The 18,451-nt window shown below is 46.9% G+C and overlaps 1 protein-coding gene across 4 annotated transcripts in view; it reads right to left on the bottom strand.

Annotated features, from left to right (window-relative positions):
* The window catches only part of GUCY2F (guanylate cyclase 2F, retinal), a 347,423-nt gene that overhangs the window by 94,588 nt on the left and 234,384 nt on the right, over window positions 1-18,451 (bottom strand). The gene's annotated exons all lie outside the window — the stretch shown is intronic.

Genomic DNA, 18,451 nt, shown 5'->3' on the forward strand with positions numbered 1-18,451 from the left:
TTAGCTGTGTCCCAGTGCAAGTGAACAGCCAGACGCAAGACAGGAGTGACATACACCCACACATCAGCAGAAGTAGGATGTCGATTGCAGAGACTGGTAGCGGAACACTAGAGCCACAGGTCACATGACATTACACTAGGACAGCCCACACACCTTGCCATGAAGGTGCACATGTCATGACTCACCACACATTCATGGAGAGGATGCAGACATGTCCTTGTTACGCTACTCCGTGTCCCATGCATACATACGCACCTCACATCCGATACCACATGTGGCATGGTGTGCGGAACAGTGTGCCATGGCCATCTACACACAGACACATGTTGGTTGCTGCAACGGCTGCAGCTTTTGAGGGAGCTCAAACATCTACCTAATGTGAACCCCCCACACATACATGACATAGTCACATCGTGCACCGTGGGTAGTGACATGTCAGGTGTGGTAACCCCTGTACCGGGCCTCAGGGGACACTTGCGTGTGTTGTTGTCCGTGCCATGCCAGTGACGCTCATGCCAAGTGTGCAGTACGACATGCACACATGTCAAAGGAGTCAAGGGCATGCCTGGCACACATTGCACCGTCACACATTACATATGTACACATCTCATCATACATCTGGTGCCTTCTCCACTCAGGAGTATTGTGCCACATCACAGCCTTTCACACCTGTGCCCCACACATGTAGTACTGCCCAGACAATGCCTTGAAGTCCATCCATGGACAAGTATGTCAGCCCTATTCCTTCCTGTGTGCTGCCTGTCACCACTGTGATGTGTGAAAAACACCGTACTTCTGCTAAGAGGGCCTGTGTACCTTCCCGTATCACTATGGGAGTGCTGCCGTATGTGTACCCATCGTGATGGTGAGCGTACAGGCGTGTGTACGGGCCGTACCACTACGAGTACGCATACGCGAGGACACCCATAGTGATAGGGAGCGTACAGGCGTGTGTACGGGCCGTACCACTACGAGTACGCATACGCGAGGACACCCATAGTGATAGGGAGCGTACAGGCGTGTGTACGGGCCGTACCACTACGAGTAAGCATACGCGAGGACACCCATAGTGATAGTGACCATACGCACATGTGTTCGGGCCGTTGCTATGCATTTGGGGTGCCCTAGGGCCCCGGAACGCACCGTACCTGTGTGTGAAGCTCAAAATTACATAGGGGACACATGAGGGACAAGTATTAAGGCCTACATGCATGCTGGTTGTCATGGAGACCAAGTTTAAACTTTGATTTTGTTCTGGAAGGTGCACAGCAGAAGTCAGTTGGAATTAATCTACTTTGTTGCAATGTGTTTGTGGGGTTTCATCATGCTGAAGAAAAAAACAGAATAAGAACCCACTGACTGCTAGGTTTGAAGGGATTGGAGGAAACATAGGATGCAAATGTGAGTGACCAATCACTCTGCACTCCTGTGCATGAAATGGGCCAGCAAGGCAGATATAAGGCAGCCAGGTCCCATGAGGGAGCACTTGCCTGCACATCTCTGTATTCCACGACCCAGCTGCTGCTACTGATTCCCTGGAACCATGTCAAGGGCTGTGGAGAGGTCACAGCCATTCACCCTGGAGGAGAACATGGCTTTGGTGGATGTGATCCTCCCACAGTACCCCATGCTGTATGTGCGACCAGGTTATCAGGTGAGTGCAGTGTCCACTGGCACAGACTGTGTCCCTTTTTTGTGACTGTGACTTCTGCCATTGTGTCCAGGTGTGACACACATGCTATGTACTGTAGAGGGGGTCCCGGGGGGGAATGCCTGATGTCTCCCAGCAGTGCCCAGAGACAGGAGGGGTGGGTGTGATGCACAGTGTGAGCCTGGATCATTGATTGTGTAGTTGCCCTCATTCCACCTGTGTCCTTTCAATGGCACGTACTGCTTTTGGCCTTCCCCAGAGGATCATGTCCCTATGACAAAGGTGCAATGCGTTGGATGCATACCATGCCTTGTTGTAAACAGCAAATGTGTTCTAATATGTGTCTCTGTGACATGTGCCAGGTGTATTGATGTAGTGTCACTTGTTCATCCTCACAGGTAGACGCCTCTGCCAAGGAGCACATATGGCTGACCGCCGTCAGCGCCGTGAGGAGTGCGGATGGTCGGAAGCGGCGCCTGTCCCAGGTGAGGAAACGCTGGCAGGATATCCGGTGCTGGACGCGGAGGATCGCACGGGTCCTGCTGGGGGACTCACCTGAGAGCCATAAGAACCGCGGGCGCCGCCGTCTCTCCCACATCCACAAGCGTGTGCTGGCGGTGATCTTTCCAGACTTGGACAGGTGCCTACAGGAGATGCAGCAGCAGGAAGGGGGTAGGTAAATGTGTGTTTGTTGTGTTTCACCAGCATTTGTACGTGCACTGTTCCATGGATACACTGCCAGGGTTTTATGGTGCTGTGCAGATCCTGTTACCCACAGTATTGCAGTGCTCTCCTGCCCCCCTTCCCCTCCTTGCAATGTGCTCCCTGGTCTGTGTGTAGTCACTCCGTCACAAGGTTATGTAGCCTGGCACCTTCTCCAAGTGTACTATGCCTGCAGCATCATGTGTGGGGGTGGTGTGTAACAGGTTTTGGGACCTTGCCTGTGCCCTGTCCAGTTCTGGACTTGTGGGTTCCATGTCAGTTGGCACTAATGCTGAGTCCAGACATGGGAGTTAATCTCTCAAGTGCGAGGCCTTCCAGCACGCATGTCCTATGTGGTGGCCTGTGACATGATGTGCATGAGTGTGCGGTACGCATAGTGCAGGGATGTTAGCGTGTGTTGCAGTCATTCCCATTCAGGAGCATGGAGTTGTGTGGCCACTACTGTCCCCAGGGGCATCTTTACCTAGGTATCATGTGTGTAATCCGAAAATGTCGAAAATCTCTGTGTCTACAGCATAGGTTTTGCTCTGTGCCATTGTCCCCTGGCACCATGTATATTGACGTGAAATGTAGTACAAGTGTCCACTGTCCAGCCTGACCTGATTTTCCCAGTACATACTCACGGTGGCCATTGCCTGTGTGTCTTGTTACAATCATCTGATGATGCCCATTTGTACATGATTATTTGGACAGGCGCACCTTGGGTATTTTGTGTGCAATATTGAATTTTTGCATCCCATGTGTATTTCACCCAGACTAAGAGATGTACGTGCTTCCTGTGTCTCCAAAGAATTGTCTCATGTAGGGGGTGGGTGGTGCGGGCATGGCCTACATGTCAAGACCTGAAATCTCCTTGCTAGGACTGGCCAGTGTGTGATGTTTGTCTGGACATACACTCAAGGTGCAGTGTGCCAGTCAGGGTGGGCATGTTATCAGTATTACCTATGCTGCATGTGCCTCTAGTTCCTGGCTATGGTCCCTGCTCATCCCTATTGTTCTGCATTCTGTCCATCAATTGTTGTTTTTGCATTTGTCACCCCGAGTGGGAAGGGTATGCTCAGACGTGAGTCCCTTGCTCTCCATGCCACTGGAATCAGGCTATCCTGGCTGACGAGGGCTGAAAGCCCGAAACCGGTCCTAGGATGCTTGTTTCCAGTCCAGGGAGGACCTGGCTTGGCAGTTCGGGCTGGACTGTTCCCATGGGGCACAGGGTCAAGACTGATTTGCATATGGCTGGGTTCAAACTGGAATGGCATGGTGAGCAAAATAACGATGGATTTAGGCCCAGATCTCTGTACTGGGGTGAATGTATGACATTGTTCTGCATTCTGTCCATCAATTGTTGTTTTTGCATCCCTATTTCCTGCCACGCTGTGTGGTGCAGATGCAGTGCTGGATTGTCCCCAGGGCCTTGCTCCTCAGTCAAAATTCCATGTCATCTCATTTGCTATTGTGTCATGCTCTCCATAGTTTTTCCGTGGCATGGTGGGTCAAACAACTGTGTCTTGCAGGGCCTACATATGTACCTTGTTTTGTAGTTGAAACTCTTCTTTTGTTTCAGGCTATGCACTGTAACCTAAGTAGATTGGACTCATGTGACATATGTATACAGGTGTATGATTAATTTCTGTCTCTTCACCCTGCCCACAGCATCGTCGGGGGACACGAAGGGAGACATGGACACAGACGGCGCAAAGGGACCGAGCACCAGTGCCAGCGGTGACATCGTGGGACTAAGGCGGAGGAGAGTGAAGCCGGGGACCTGTCGACTGGCACAACAGAGTATGAAGCTGACGGGTCCGAGGATGATCTCTCCGAGTGGGCGGTGGCTGCACCACCATCTGACAGCAGCCCTACATCTTGCACCGCCCCCTCCATTGGCATCAGCCGCCTCTCACGTGCTCGTGTCCCTTCCCAGCGTGCCCAGTCACCGCATGTCTCCTTCCTGCCAGGCACCGCACCCCCCGCCCCTGTCTCCACTGCTGCCGCCAATGCCGAGTCTGTGGACATCCAGCGGCAGTTGCAGGTTGGTCAGACTGCGATCCTTAATGTCCTCCATGCCCACAGCCAGGTCCTCAACAACATGGAGGCATACTTGGAGGGCATTCATTCATCGCAGGCTGACCAACGCAACTTGCAGAGGTCCATAGACTCGACACTGACTGCAGCAGTGGGTCTCCTGCAGCGCTACATCCCACCCCCTACCCCTGCCCCTTCCACACTTCCCACTCCCATGCCTGTCCCACATACACCCAGACGTCAGCATGCACCCACCACAACAGACACAGGCACCACACCAGCAGGGAAGGTCCGCCGCACACCTCCTGACACGCACACACAGGGTGTAGTAGGCACACCCACTGGGTCGGGGGGCAAACGTGTGACACGCAGCCAGAGTGGGAGTCCGCATTCCACCCAATCCACTCCCTCCAAATCCCCTCCCCTCAGCTCTCCTGGCCACATCTCCCCCAAAGACTCCTTCATGGCCGCTCTGTCCCTGAGCCCCACAGTGACACCACCCCGCAAGCGGTCAAGGAAGTCCACGGTCAGGGTGCTTGAGTCCCCCCCCTGTCCACACCCTCCCCCAGTGGCGCTGCGACCCATCCCTCTGACCCCCCCCCCTCCTTGGGGCCTGTGGTTCCTTCGGGTGCAGGGGAGTCCCTGGAGGACCTTGCCAAGGTGTGCAGCACGCTCCTAGAATCCACCTTTGGCCCTGCCCCACCCCCTGTGGTGGAGTCCTCCATCCCTGCACCCACGTCGCCTACCCTTCGCCCTCTTGTCCCTGCGGTGCCTGTTCCTTCCCCCCCACATGATGCCCTCACCCCTGTGGAAGACGACGGAATGTAACTGTGCAGGCAAGCTAGGGGACACGCATCCCACTGTGTCCCCCATCCAGCTGTGACTCATGGACTGCCCTATGGGCTTTGTAAATATTGAACTTTCTACTAACACACTATTTAAGATCATGCTGATTAAAGCCATTTTTGTTTCCTTTGAACACTACTGCTTTTCTGATGTTGCTGTTGGTGGGGCTGCAACATGATTTTGGGTGGTAATCCTGTGTTGGGTGTGTGGGAAATGTAGTAGTGTGCTGGTCATAGGGGGGACCCTGGTATCTGTGTGCCATCACACGGTGTTAGCTAGGTTTCTCTGTCCATGTACGCAGTTGCTGCATGGTGAAATTGTCCCAAGGTGTATTCCTTCCTCTGTGTACCCTGACATCTTCCCTGCAGGGTGTTCCCAATATGTGGTGCTGAGCTGTGTCTACATCAGCTGGGTGTGTGACGGACTCCTTCAAGTTTGCACATGCATGCTGAGCGATGTCTCCACCTGCATCATTCGTGGCATCCTTGGTAGTCATAGTACTTGTGTGTGTGGACTATTGACATGACTTCATGTGGACATGTTTTCTTTTCGGCGCTATGCATGCGTATACTCCCAGCCTCGCACACATGTGGTACATGTACTGCAGGGTCTTTGTGCACCTGACTGACATTTGTGGGCATGGTATCTGTGGCTACTCCACCCTTTGCGTTCCATGGGCACTGCTGGGAGTGTTAGGCACCCACCCCTCCTGTCTCTGGGCACTGCTGGGGGGACTCTGCACCCACCCCTCCTGTCTCTGGGCACTTCTGGGAGTGATAGGCACCCACCCCTCCTGTCTCTGGGCACTGCTGGGAGTGATAGGCACCCACCCCTCCTGTCTCTGGGCACTGCTGGGGGGGACTCTGCACACACCCCTCCTGTCTCTGGGCACTTCTGGGAGGACTCTGCACACACCCCTCCTGTCTCTGGGCACTGCTGGGAGGACTCTGCACCCACCCCTCCTGCCTCTGGGCACTGCTGGGAGTGATAGGCACCCACCCCTCCTGTCTCTCGGCACTGCTGGGGGGACTCTGCACACACCCCTCCTGTCTCTGGGCACTGCTGGGAGTGATAGGCACCCACCCCTCCTGTCTCTGGGCACTGCTGGGGGGACTCTGCACACACCCCTCCTGTCTCTGGGCACTGCTGGGAGGACTCTGCACACACCCCTCCTGTGTCTGGGCACTGCTGGGAGTGATAGGCACCCACCCCTCCTGTCTCTGGGCACTGCTGGGGGGACTCTGCACACACCCCTCCTGTCTCTGGGCACTGCTGGGAGTGATAGGCACCCACCCCTCCTGTCTCTGGGCACTGCTGGGGGGACTCTGCACACACCCCTCCTGTCTCTGGGCACTGCTGGGAGGACTCTGCACCCACCCCTCCTGTCTCTGGGCACTGCTGGGAGTGATAGGCACCCACCCCTCCTGTCTCTGGGCACTGCTGGGGGGACTCTGCACACACCCCTCCTAATTCACAATATGTATGCTTCGAACATACACGGGTGTGGGTTCGCTCCATGCATACGCGGGTGAGGGTACGGGTCGTACTTACACTGTTGGGGTGGGGGGTTCGCTCCATGCGTACGCGGGTGAGGGTACAGGTCGTACTTACACTGTTGGGGTGGGGGGTATGCTCCGTACGTACGCGGGTGGGGGTACGTGTCGTACTTACACTGTTGGGGTGGGGGGTACGCTCCGTACGTACGCGGGTGGGGGTACGTGTCGTACTTACACTGTTGGGGTGGGGGGTACGCTCCATGCATACGCGGGTGGGGGTACGGTCCGTACATTGCCGTACCCACGCTGTGGAATGCTTGTGCGGGCCATCCCCAGGCCTTTGCCACGTGGGTACGTGCCGTCCCGCAATTGTTGGGGTGACGTAGGTGTGGGCGTGGTACGACTCGTACCCACGCTCTTAAGGCGTGGGTACGGGACGTACCTGTATGGTTGTGTTGCCGGTTTGCGTCGTGAAGAACTTCCGTTGTGGCGGTCGCTGGCTTGGCTGGACAAGCCCCCACCCCCTCGTAGTGACCAGGGCCTGAGGGTCAGGTATGTCCAGGGCATGTGTGCTGTGTGACTTGGGTGGGGGTTATGTGTCCTGCCCCTGCCCCCTTTGCCCATGGGTGTTGTTCTGACCTTCTGCGGCGTCTGCGTCGTAACCTGTAGAGGAGGTCGACTGCTATGAGGGCCGGGATGACACGTAGGTTCGGGTCCATGTCTGTCCGTCGCGTACAGGTCCTCCTTGTTCGCGTCGTCCTGATTTCCCGGCAGTTTTTGGCAGACGGAAAATATTCACCGTGCGGGATGACGTCGGTGCGAATCGTAATTCCTGGTTCGTGAATGGCAGGCTGCGTGCGTCCCGACGTCACGTCGGCGCTTTCCCGGATCGCATTTGTACGTTTTATTTTGTTCGGTCGGGGTTTTGTACGATTCGTACGGGAAAGGTGTTTCCGTGCGAAACGCAATTCCATGTTTGTATATTTTGACGACCGGGTACGCGTCGGACGGGGAATGTGCTCCGTCCGACGGTTCGTACCCGGTTTTTACAGGATCGTGATCGGCACCTATGTGTAAAAAAGAAGTCACTTTGAAAAATGTCCTATAATTCTCATGCTAATATGGGTACTCACAATTTCGAAAATGTGCAAATCGCCACTGTTTCTAAATTCTATATTTTGTTCCAATTTCAGAAATACATAGTTGTGTTTCATCTTGATTTCTCAATATATATTTTTTCCCAAAGGAATTGCTATATACCCAGTACATAATAAAAAACCACTGCAAGACGCTGCTCAGTTATTGGCTCTGGGTTCGTCGGGTTCTTGGTGAACCTACAAGTCCTATATATCCTCACAACCAGAAAGAGCCAGCGGATGTAACCGTATATTGCTTTTAAACATCTGTCATAATTAGAAGAAGTTACAGGTGAAAACGTTGGCACAAATGGCTGTTTTTTTCAACTCATTTTCAATTTTTCCTATTTTTAACTGTTAGTTTTCATGAAAGAAACCTTGCAGGATCTACACAAATGACCCCTAGCTGAATTTAGAAATGTGTCTTCTTTTCTAAAATGTATAGCTTTCCAGGATCCATTATTGCTTTTATACCCATTTGTACCATTAACTGGAAGAAGGATGAAAGCACAAAAAATAGCAAAAATAGGCTATGCCCCAGTAAATTGCCAAAACTTTGTAAAAATGTGGTTTTCTGAAAAATGTCTGTCAGTCCCTGAAAGCTGGGAAAATTGTGAATTCAGCTCCACAAACCCTTTGTTGATACCATTTGCAGGGAAAAACCCAGATGCTTTCATTTGCAGCACTTTTTTCCCATTCTCCCCCACCCCCCAAAAAAATGTTGCTGTATTTTGGCTAATTTCTGGGTCCCCTCCACGGGAATCCACAAACCCTGGGTACCTCTAGAATTCCCATGATGTTGGAAGAAAAGGACGCAAATTTGGTGAGGATACCTTTTGTGGTCAAAAGTTGCAGGGGCCTAAGCGCAAACTACCCCAAGTAGCCAAAAAAGGCTTAGCACAGGAGGGGAAAAGGCCTAGCAGCAAAGGGGTTAACGGAAAATGGAATGCATTAAAAAAAAACTTTAAGTTTCATTTTTAAGAGTAGAAAATGGTCCCTAGGACCACTTCCAGCTCTTAAAAAATACTTATTTTAACATTTAGAAAGGGGAAGGGATCCTGTGGGATCCCACCCCTGTGCAAATGATTGCAACCATCCTTGAGGTGTCGGTAAAAAATTTAAGTTTTCTGACCGTAATTCAGTTAAGAAAAATTCATGCATAGAAGTGTAAATCTGTATTTGGAAGGGATGCGATAAATAATTGTTTGCACTGAGGGGTTATCGCGATTGGCAATCAAATCTTTCCATGTATGTTTTTCTGCAAAAGCTAACAACATATGCATTAAATGGGAGCAGGGCAGATGCGTGGATGCACCACTGTTGACCCTAAGGCGCACCTGAGGCAAAACCATCTGTGCTCGTATTTGCTAAGTCCTAACAATCCATTGGGAATCTCTGCCCAGCTCGCTACGGAGTTGATGGAGTGTATAGGTGGTCCAATGACAATGTTCACTGGTTATTTGCCAAAACATGCTGACTTTGCCCAGTTTACACTGACTCTTGCAAGGGGTCAGAATTGGTTCTAGATTTCAGGTTCCAATTTACAAAGCTTTTTATGTGACAATTAGGACTTACTGCAGATTCAAGTATGACTCCCTCATGAACGCCCCTCAGTAAAATATGCTTAATTATGCTCAACAAGGCTCTGCATGAGGCCCCTTAGTCACAACATACCCAATGCTAATAAATGCTGGTGCAAGCATGTACAGTGGCTGCTAATAGAGTGGCCTGGTCAGCAAAGAGCTTCTTATCCTGTGAAAAACTTACCCAAAGGGTGATGTACCTCCTTTGTCACTAAAGCCCTATTTATGATGCATGAGAATACAATGATAAGACATAAACAGAAACCTGCACACATATAAACATTATATAATTATCTCTAACATGTGTATACATTTAAACGTTTTTTATGATTCATGAACTTCCAAGAAGCACACTGTGTAAATGCTGTATATATACCAGTTATGCGTGCAGATTCAGCTTGCAGTAAGGGTTTAAAATAGGTAAATACATTTATGAAAAAAATGGCCAGGCCCAGGGACAGTGAATTATCTAAAGGCTGTGTTCTACAAGAAATCTGGTGAACTAGAGCTAACTATTCACACTTTACAAATTATTGGTTACAAATTTCAGAAAATCTTGCCAAATAGATTTGAAGATAGGTCTTGTAGACCTTGCATGAGATCATTTCCAACTGCGCTAAGTTGGCTATGTCTACCAATCACATATTGGTTTAAAACCCATAAGATTTCCAATTTTGCAATATAAATCCCTTTGCCATTAGTACGCCCCAGTATAATCTGGCATCCCTTGTTTACTTGTCCAGCACAGCGCAGGCACTTAAATTGATGCCAGCAAATCCTTCAATGCACTGTCAATACAGGTGGAAGAGAAAAACAACATCACAAAACAATGAAGTAAAATTTGTTATATAGAAAACAAAGCATCGAAAATAACAAAAAAGAGCATATTTTACTGAGGCAAAGAATTTGTGTCAGCATTCTGCAGGATTTTGAGCAATCAAAAGACAAACCTCCCCACAAATCTAGATACCTAAATTCAAACACCTTTTCCCAAAAATCTCTGGTTTTCTTGGTACTCTCCATCCATTGATATCAGAACAAACCCCACCATTCTTGTGTTCAGAAAAACTCTATAACACCCATTTTCATCTGAAATAATGTTAACCTTTCTAACAAGGGATCACAAACTATGTGCCCCAAATGTATGTCCCCTGTAATGTTGTTACACAAGTGAGTTATAAGAAATTAACCTATTACTTTGGTTCTGTAACCTAAACCTGATGTTCTTTCTGTCTGGGGCTCATGGTATTCTGCTGCTTAGCACAATCCCTTCATCTTGAATCTGTTTGTGTTTTGATCAAGTTCTCTGTAAAGCGCCTAATGGTCTGTGCAATGCAAAAGCGCTATGTGAAACTGGAAAAAAATAAATAAGGTTTTATTATTATTATTATTATCATTATTATTATTATTATTATTAATGGGATTTGTAAAGCGCATGGCTGCCCTAAGGCTTCCCAGCGCTGTGCGGTCCGGTACTGAATAGGACCAACCATGTCTTGAATGCATTGATTAAACAGCCAAGTATTGATCTCTCTGCGAAACTCTAGTGCAAACTTTATGTAAATACACCCAGCTTCTATATTCCCTAAAAGTATACAAGTGTTTGGGACATTTCAATGCTTTTTGCACATTTCGTCCACGTGTTTCGATAAATAAAATCACATTTGCAGAGAGAGCAGGGATAATCAGGGTGATTGCTCTTAATGTTCAGTGAAGTAAGGGATGTTACATTAATGAAAATAATCCCCTGCTCCCCACTCATCTCAGCAAAAGATAAATCATATGATGACCTTTGTCCTAGGTACTTAGGACAAATTCCAGGCAGTTTCACTGAGCAATGCATCCATCACGTTTCTGCTTTGCTTTTGTTTATGTACTTTAGATTTGCAAGTACTTTAAACACAATCTCCTTGGATACAGACAGGCTCAATCTACACTTTGCAGGTCCTGTTTTACCCTGCAGGTAAGGCCCAAATCTAAGCCACTTAAAATACTGCTTTGCACACTCTTACACTTTTCCTAGCCAAAAACAAGTGCTACGTACACTTTTCAAACACACAGTAGTTTAGCAAAACGATTTTTCCTAATTGCACTTCTTTATGGAAAATTTATCTTGAAAGAAAAGAATCCTCAATCTTTGCATCATGCTTTGGCATATTTTAGCATCTAATCCGAGAGCATCCTGGAAACTTCATGCATAGCCTCATATTGTTAAACTTTGCAGATGTGTATACATATTTTTATACTGGAACCTCTGTCAGTAGTGCAGTCTGAACAGACAACAGTTCCTTAGAGATCTCACCCTAATAATAAAGGCTTTTCGAACAGAATTAACTTATGAACACAAATATGACCTCAACTGCAGACAATGTCACTCTCTGATCCATAATCTGGTAGTGCAATTTGGCAGTCAAAGGCTTTGTGCTGCAGGGGAGTGGGCCCACTTGTCCCAAGGACAAAATAAACATGCAAACCTGTTGTCCTTGACCCCAAACAATATGCCCTGGACAACAACCTATAGGAATTCCACACCTCTGTCATGGTATTCTACAAAGAGAATTTAGGGGCATATCAGCAACAACTGGTGATAATTATCGCTAAGCGCACTTAGCGCTAGGATAATTATTGCCAGCTATCGCCGAATTTTATCGCTGAGATAGCGCGCTATTAGCAACGCTTATCTCAAAAGCGATAAAATTCCAGGCGCAAGCTGCCAATTGTGCGATTATCACTGTAAATACAGCGATAATCGCACAACGTTTGGCGATAGGTTTCTGATAGGGCAGGGCAGACTCAGCCATGATATCCACCTTCCATTGGATATCATGGCTAAGTCAAACTAAAAGCAGGCGTAAGGAAAGTAGCGATAACCAAGGTTTGCGCTACTTTTCTTATCGCTATGCTTGTTAGCGTGCCCATTGATAATTGGAGAAATGTCGGTTAGCGACATTTCTCCAGTTATTTTGAGCTGGAACGCCCACTTTGCATCTCATTAGAGATGCAAAGGTGGGCGTTACGGGAAAGGGCGCTAAGGCAAGGATTCACGCGATAGTGTGACCTTGCTGATATAGCGATAACATTATCTCCGCTTTTCGGATGAAAACAGCTGCAAAAGCGGCGATAATATTTTATCGCTGCCTTGTTAATATGCCCCTTAGTTGTCTAACAACCGGAGATGATGGTGATTAACCCAACAAATGTTCATTCCGAGCTTCCACTAGGGTTCACACTTGTCAGCCACATCTGGTCTGTGCCTGTTTCCCAAGTATAATTCTATTGACCTCCCAAAGCACACTTTTCTAAAGCACTGAGCCAGCCTTTTCCTGGCAGTAGTTGGTCTTGGTCGCCCCTAAGCCAGTCGATCCTTCAGCCTACACTTCAGGTCCTACGCATACGACTGCTATCTGTAATTCCTAATAAGTCGAGCACAGCTATTTTAGGACTCGGGTTGAGGAACTGCTGGCCCCGGTAGAAAAGTCATAAAAATGAACCATGCTCACCTAGGCAATTAAATCATCGCTGTTCCCTCCATTGAGAGGATGCCAGACATAGAAGAAGTCATTTTTTATGTGTTGTTTTCCTCTGAAGCTTTAGTACACCCCGCCATGTGCTGCTGTATCTCGCCATGGGGAGCAACTGAATGACCCAACTTTACAGTTCCAGGACGGAGCAAACTATGAGGAAATTGTTAATAAAAGGTCAAATGTCAGGAGCCGACCTCAATGGCATCTATGATAAAACCGGTCTCTCTGCTTTATTAAAGGGGGTCCACAGATTATGCTAATGCCGTTTGGGGGGGGGGGGGGTTCCACACCTGAAGCATATACTTTCGTAACAAGCAGGTATCTATTCTTTTCCACCTTGTGGATGGGCTACATTGGCAACAACAGTTTGACAACCACCCCCTAACATGTCTTTATCTTCTACACAGCAACTTGTTGTGGATTTAATTTTCTTTTCAGCAGTCGCGGCTCCTGGATGGAGTGCTGTGGGGTGGTGGGGCGGGCCAGGGGGAGGGCCAGGGTGGGAGGTAGTAAACTCTGGCATATGGCCGACCGGAGTTAAGTACATAAATAAATAAAACAAATTACAGTGCGCGCGCTGCAACGCAAATGGTGTTGCAGCACGCGCAATGTAATATTCTGTATTGTTCAGGTGCACATATCGGGGATTTATGGGTCTTGGAAGCACGCTGGAAATCGGGTCCAAAGGAGTGTATGGGGCAGGCGGAGGTTCTGTCTCTACAGGATGCCCTAAGCCTGCCCTGGAATGGAATGCATCTTATTCGATTTCAATGAGTTGAACTGTCATATCAAATAAAGCTTTATTTATAACGTGAGGTTGAGAAAACACACAGGAGGGCAATTTGTGGAATACTGGTAAACTTATTGTTTAGAAACCACGTAGTTTGGATGTTTCTGGATTAAACCAAACAACATAGTTCTAAGTCTTGTTTAGTGTCATTCTCTTCTGATTCTGTGCCTGTGCTTGTTTAAAGGGCGCTTGCTTGAAATCCTCATTTCCCTCACTGTGAAAAGTCCTGTGGACTCTGAAATCTACAGTATGTGCTCTAACTAAAGCATTCAGTTTTCTTCCAAACCCTTGCCTTTCACTTAGATGGGGACATCAAGATTTTGGGGACCTTTCTATCGTCCTGTTCTCAAGATGACGAAGCTTCATTTGTTGACCTGGGGTGCACTCACTTGCTGTGCCCTTGTTGTCATGCCGGTTTTAAACCAGTTTTGGACTAATTCCAAGATTATGATGCTGTGTACCTGAACCTCCCACATTCCCACTGCAGGGGGGCTGGAACGTCTGAAGAGGTCTCTCTGGCACACATCTCCTCCACCATGAACCAGGCATATTCGCAAAACTGTATTTTATGAGGATTATCTGAGAGTTACTGCTTTTTACTAGGTTAGTGCTCTTCCATTTTTGGTGCCCTACAGCAGTTTTAAGATCGAATTAGAGTTTCTTGTTGCTCAAATGGGTGTAATTTCAGATTTTTATATATTTTCCTCGTCTTCATTGCTTTATTTTGCTTGCGAGAAAGTGTCACTCATAGTGGTTGAATGTCACTCATAATTACACTGAAATTATGAAAATGTCACACAAAAGCCGTATGAAACCTTGGCAGCTATGCCTACCCAGAGGCCGAGAAACTCCCTGCAGGTATGGAAAGCCTGATAACAAACCATAGAAAGAGATAGATACTGGTCGGCGGCACAATAGCGGTGCGAGCAGCGGGGGCTCCTAACGCCACTCTGACTTTTAAACTATCTGACAACTGCTGCACGCTCACCACGACCCGCGGGTGGCCCACCTTATATTATTAAGCCCAATCTTGCCATTGGGCAATTGTGTGACACTTTGTTGTAGTATCCCTGACACCACCATGCCACGTGAAGGTCTAATGGAGTGGAGCGCTGCTGAGCCAGCCCACCAGCCTGCAGCAATCAAGGCTCTGTCAGTCACATGACTCTGTGGCTGCCAGAGCAGCTCAACCCCGCCTTGCTTTACTCTGCGCTAATTATAGTGCTCCGACTTGACAGCTTCAGGAGGCGCTCTATATGAGTGACTTCGCATTTCAGTGCGGTGATGAGGACCACGACACTGAAATGCGTTAGTCTAATGCCTGATGTATGATACTTGGCAGGGCTGCAGTAACACCCATTGCATGACCCTTTGCTGCTGTATTGTGGTTTGGGGGAAAGTTCCAGATAGCTGGAAAATGATCCTTAGTAAAGCCCCTCTTTAAGAAACTTAATGACAACTACTCAAAGAATTATACATATTATATAACAGATGCTGGGTTGGAAGTGTTATCAAAATTCCCTATTGTGATACGGTACTTTCGTTTATGGTTCCTAGCCCTTAAGTATACACAACGTAGGGGAAACCTTTACTATTGTTTTATCGATTTTAAGCTGGAATTTTACTTGTTTAACCAGAAAAAAATACTTTGGGACTCATTAAAAGAGTTGAAAATACTGGTGGGGATACTGGTAATCCCCAGAGAAATGTATATGAGAAATTGGGCAAGGGAGGAATTAAATCAAGAAGATCATCTAACAAAATAAAATTCGGATTAGAAATGGCTTATGCCAGGGATGTGTATTGGCCTCATTTTTATTTCCCATTTACCTCATGGAGTTACCCCCTACATTTTTAATTCCCATTCGTTTTCACCTAAAATGGGAGGAAGATACGTCCTGTGCCCTTTATGTGCCGACAATTTGGTTCTAATGAATGTAACACAATTAAGCGTACAGAGAAAACTGGGTGTTTTTGTTAAATATTGTGAAAAAAGAAATCACTAATAAATATGGGAAAGATCAAAACTATGGGCAAGATTTAGATCTCGGTGGATGGGTTACTCTGTCAAATTGGTGACACATATCTCATCCGGTGAAATATAAATCCCATTATATCTTATGGGATTTATATTTTAGCAGACAGGCTATCCAATACGCCGAGATCTATATCAACCCCAATGTTTTTTGCTCCTAGGAAGCCAACCTGGTTTTTTGGTTTCTTAATAAAATAAAAGTAGAGGATGTGACTTCCTATAAATATGGTGGAATGCTATTTATGTCATATTTGGAATGGAAGATGCACATAAGTGCCATGAATTTCAGGGCTTGTTCTAGTATGACAGGGTTACACAAGTTTAGAAGGGACTATGGATGCCCTTCTCTGGTAACTGTTATAGATGTGTTTATTGCTATTGCGCAAATAGATTTTATTTTTTATATGGCTCTAAATTATTGCTTGCGAGCGGTTACCATAACTGTAACAAAGTTGAGGGCACTTTTTAATCTTCTGGAGTGATTCATGGTCCAAGCAAGAAGAATGTAATCAAGATTAATTTCTTGGTGCTTCGTATCAATGATGATGAGATTGAAATTTTGGAATAGACTGTTAATAGCTGATGAAGATAAGCTTATTAATGTAAAAATGAACTTTAGATTGCATAGGCACTGGAAGTAAGAGTGTGGGGTAGCTGCAGCACCCCCAGAATAACCATGCTTGAGTTGAGAAGGTAAATGAGCTATAACGGTGCCTTTACATTTAATTTTGTCTTGTCACATTTACTGTGCAAAGATAATTAAAGATAGAGGTCAAATCTCAAGTTATGTCTTCTGTCAAAGTGTTGCTTTTTCTTTTAACATGGAGACTGGTGTTTACTTTTCTTTGTCTGACTACAAAGTGAGGGGGCTTTGTAAAATGAACAATGTGAGAGTCTTGCTGGTGTACAAGCAAGTGTGAAAGAAGAGACACTAGGATGTTAATTTTTTTAAACACACAACAAAATTTGAATACCTATAAATTAACTGTACAGATATTCCAAAGTGGATCAGCAGTTAGGAAAGCACAAATGAAGCACACTTTTGTAATTCTGAAGTGTGGTGGAAAAAATATTTGAATATGATCAAAACAAATCTAGGCACTTTACTTGGTGATTCGCAAATAACACATACTTACTGGGATAACACTCATTCTCTATTGATTTTGCCCTGTATATTTTTCTGGTAAAACTGCATGTCTGTGCAAATTTTGTGGGAAATGACACTGTGTTATCGCACTATGCTTTAGAAATATATTTGGGACAGTGTGCTCCAAATTACAACAATAGCTACATACCACACCTTTACAACACTCCTACTGAATGGGTGGCTCATTTGCTAACTTGTTCTTAGTGTCTTTGTGTGGCACTTGGATTTTTCACAATCCCTATGACTTCAATTATGTAACATTGATGGCAGCATCTTCACTCTGAAAATTGCTCCGGCACCACTGTGTGATTAGTGAACTGAGGTGGGCTGCAAGATTAAGAGGGCAGATAAAAATGATAGTGGAGCTGCCTCTCCCGGCGGGGAGGCGAAGCGGACGACTGTAGATGAGACTGCTGGAAGCGCTGAAGATGACAAATTGTCACAGTAGGCCCTTCCACCCTCGACCTCCCTTGGAGTAAGTATGATAGTGTCTTTGGATACTCTCACATTTTAGTACTGCACTACACGGGGAGTTCTTACCCTCACCCCCGGTCCTATAGTGGTCTTTCCTTCATACACATAGTGTAGAAAGACAGAGCCCATTATACATTCTGGTCCTGACGAATGCTATGTACCCATCAGGGACGCAAAGCAGAAACATGTTGACCATTTCTAATACGGTGAAGGGATAATGAGTTCCCATATCACCGCCCACTTCTTTTAATACCATACATTTGCTCTTTAATTAAATTGCCTGTGGACAAATGTAATGGTTTATAGATCACTTCTCACCAAATCACGGGCCACCACTTAGCTTCAGAAGTGCATCCCTGTCTTCAGGTGTATGCCCGCCCTCTATCAAACGGAGTTTTTAGAGGGTGAGGACGGCCTATGATGAAGCATGACACCAGGTGGTGTGTGAGGCCAGTCCTTCACTTTTTGTGAGATGCCCCCATTGGACTTGCATCTCTAGAGAACCTGTAGGAACCTGTAGGAATCCCAACTAGGGACAGCCCCATTTGTGTTTAAATGTTGTATAGGAGGTTGGCTAGTCCCTAGGCCCTGTGCCTCTAGTTCCCCTCCCTAGTTCAACACTAGGGCTAGTGTGTGTGATTTTACATATGGAATGCTCTAATGTACATATTTAACTGAATTGTCAATTTTATACAATAGAGAGTCAGAGAATTTTAAAACTGATTTTGATTAAGGATGGTATAACATCCCGTCAAAATGTAATGAGTTATTTATTCACTATGTATTCGTTTGGTGTAATAAGTGCTATTGGACAGTTTTTATCGTTGATAACAAGAAAATTGACATTTTAAAATAGTTTTTATAGGGTCAAGACTGATTTGCATATGGCTGGGTCCAAACTGAGGCAGCATGGGAACCAAAACAATGATGGGTTGGAGTGCTACCCGGGGCTATTGCCAGTGGATAGAATTATTGCAAGCAGCCTCCCATCACTGTTTGTGTGTATCAGGTACTGTCATAAGTAGCA

Source organism: Triturus cristatus, chromosome 5_2 (genome assembly GCF_964204655.1).
Source record: "Triturus cristatus chromosome 5_2, aTriCri1.1, whole genome shotgun sequence".
NCBI classification, from domain to species: Eukaryota; Metazoa; Chordata; class Amphibia; order Caudata; family Salamandridae; genus Triturus; species Triturus cristatus.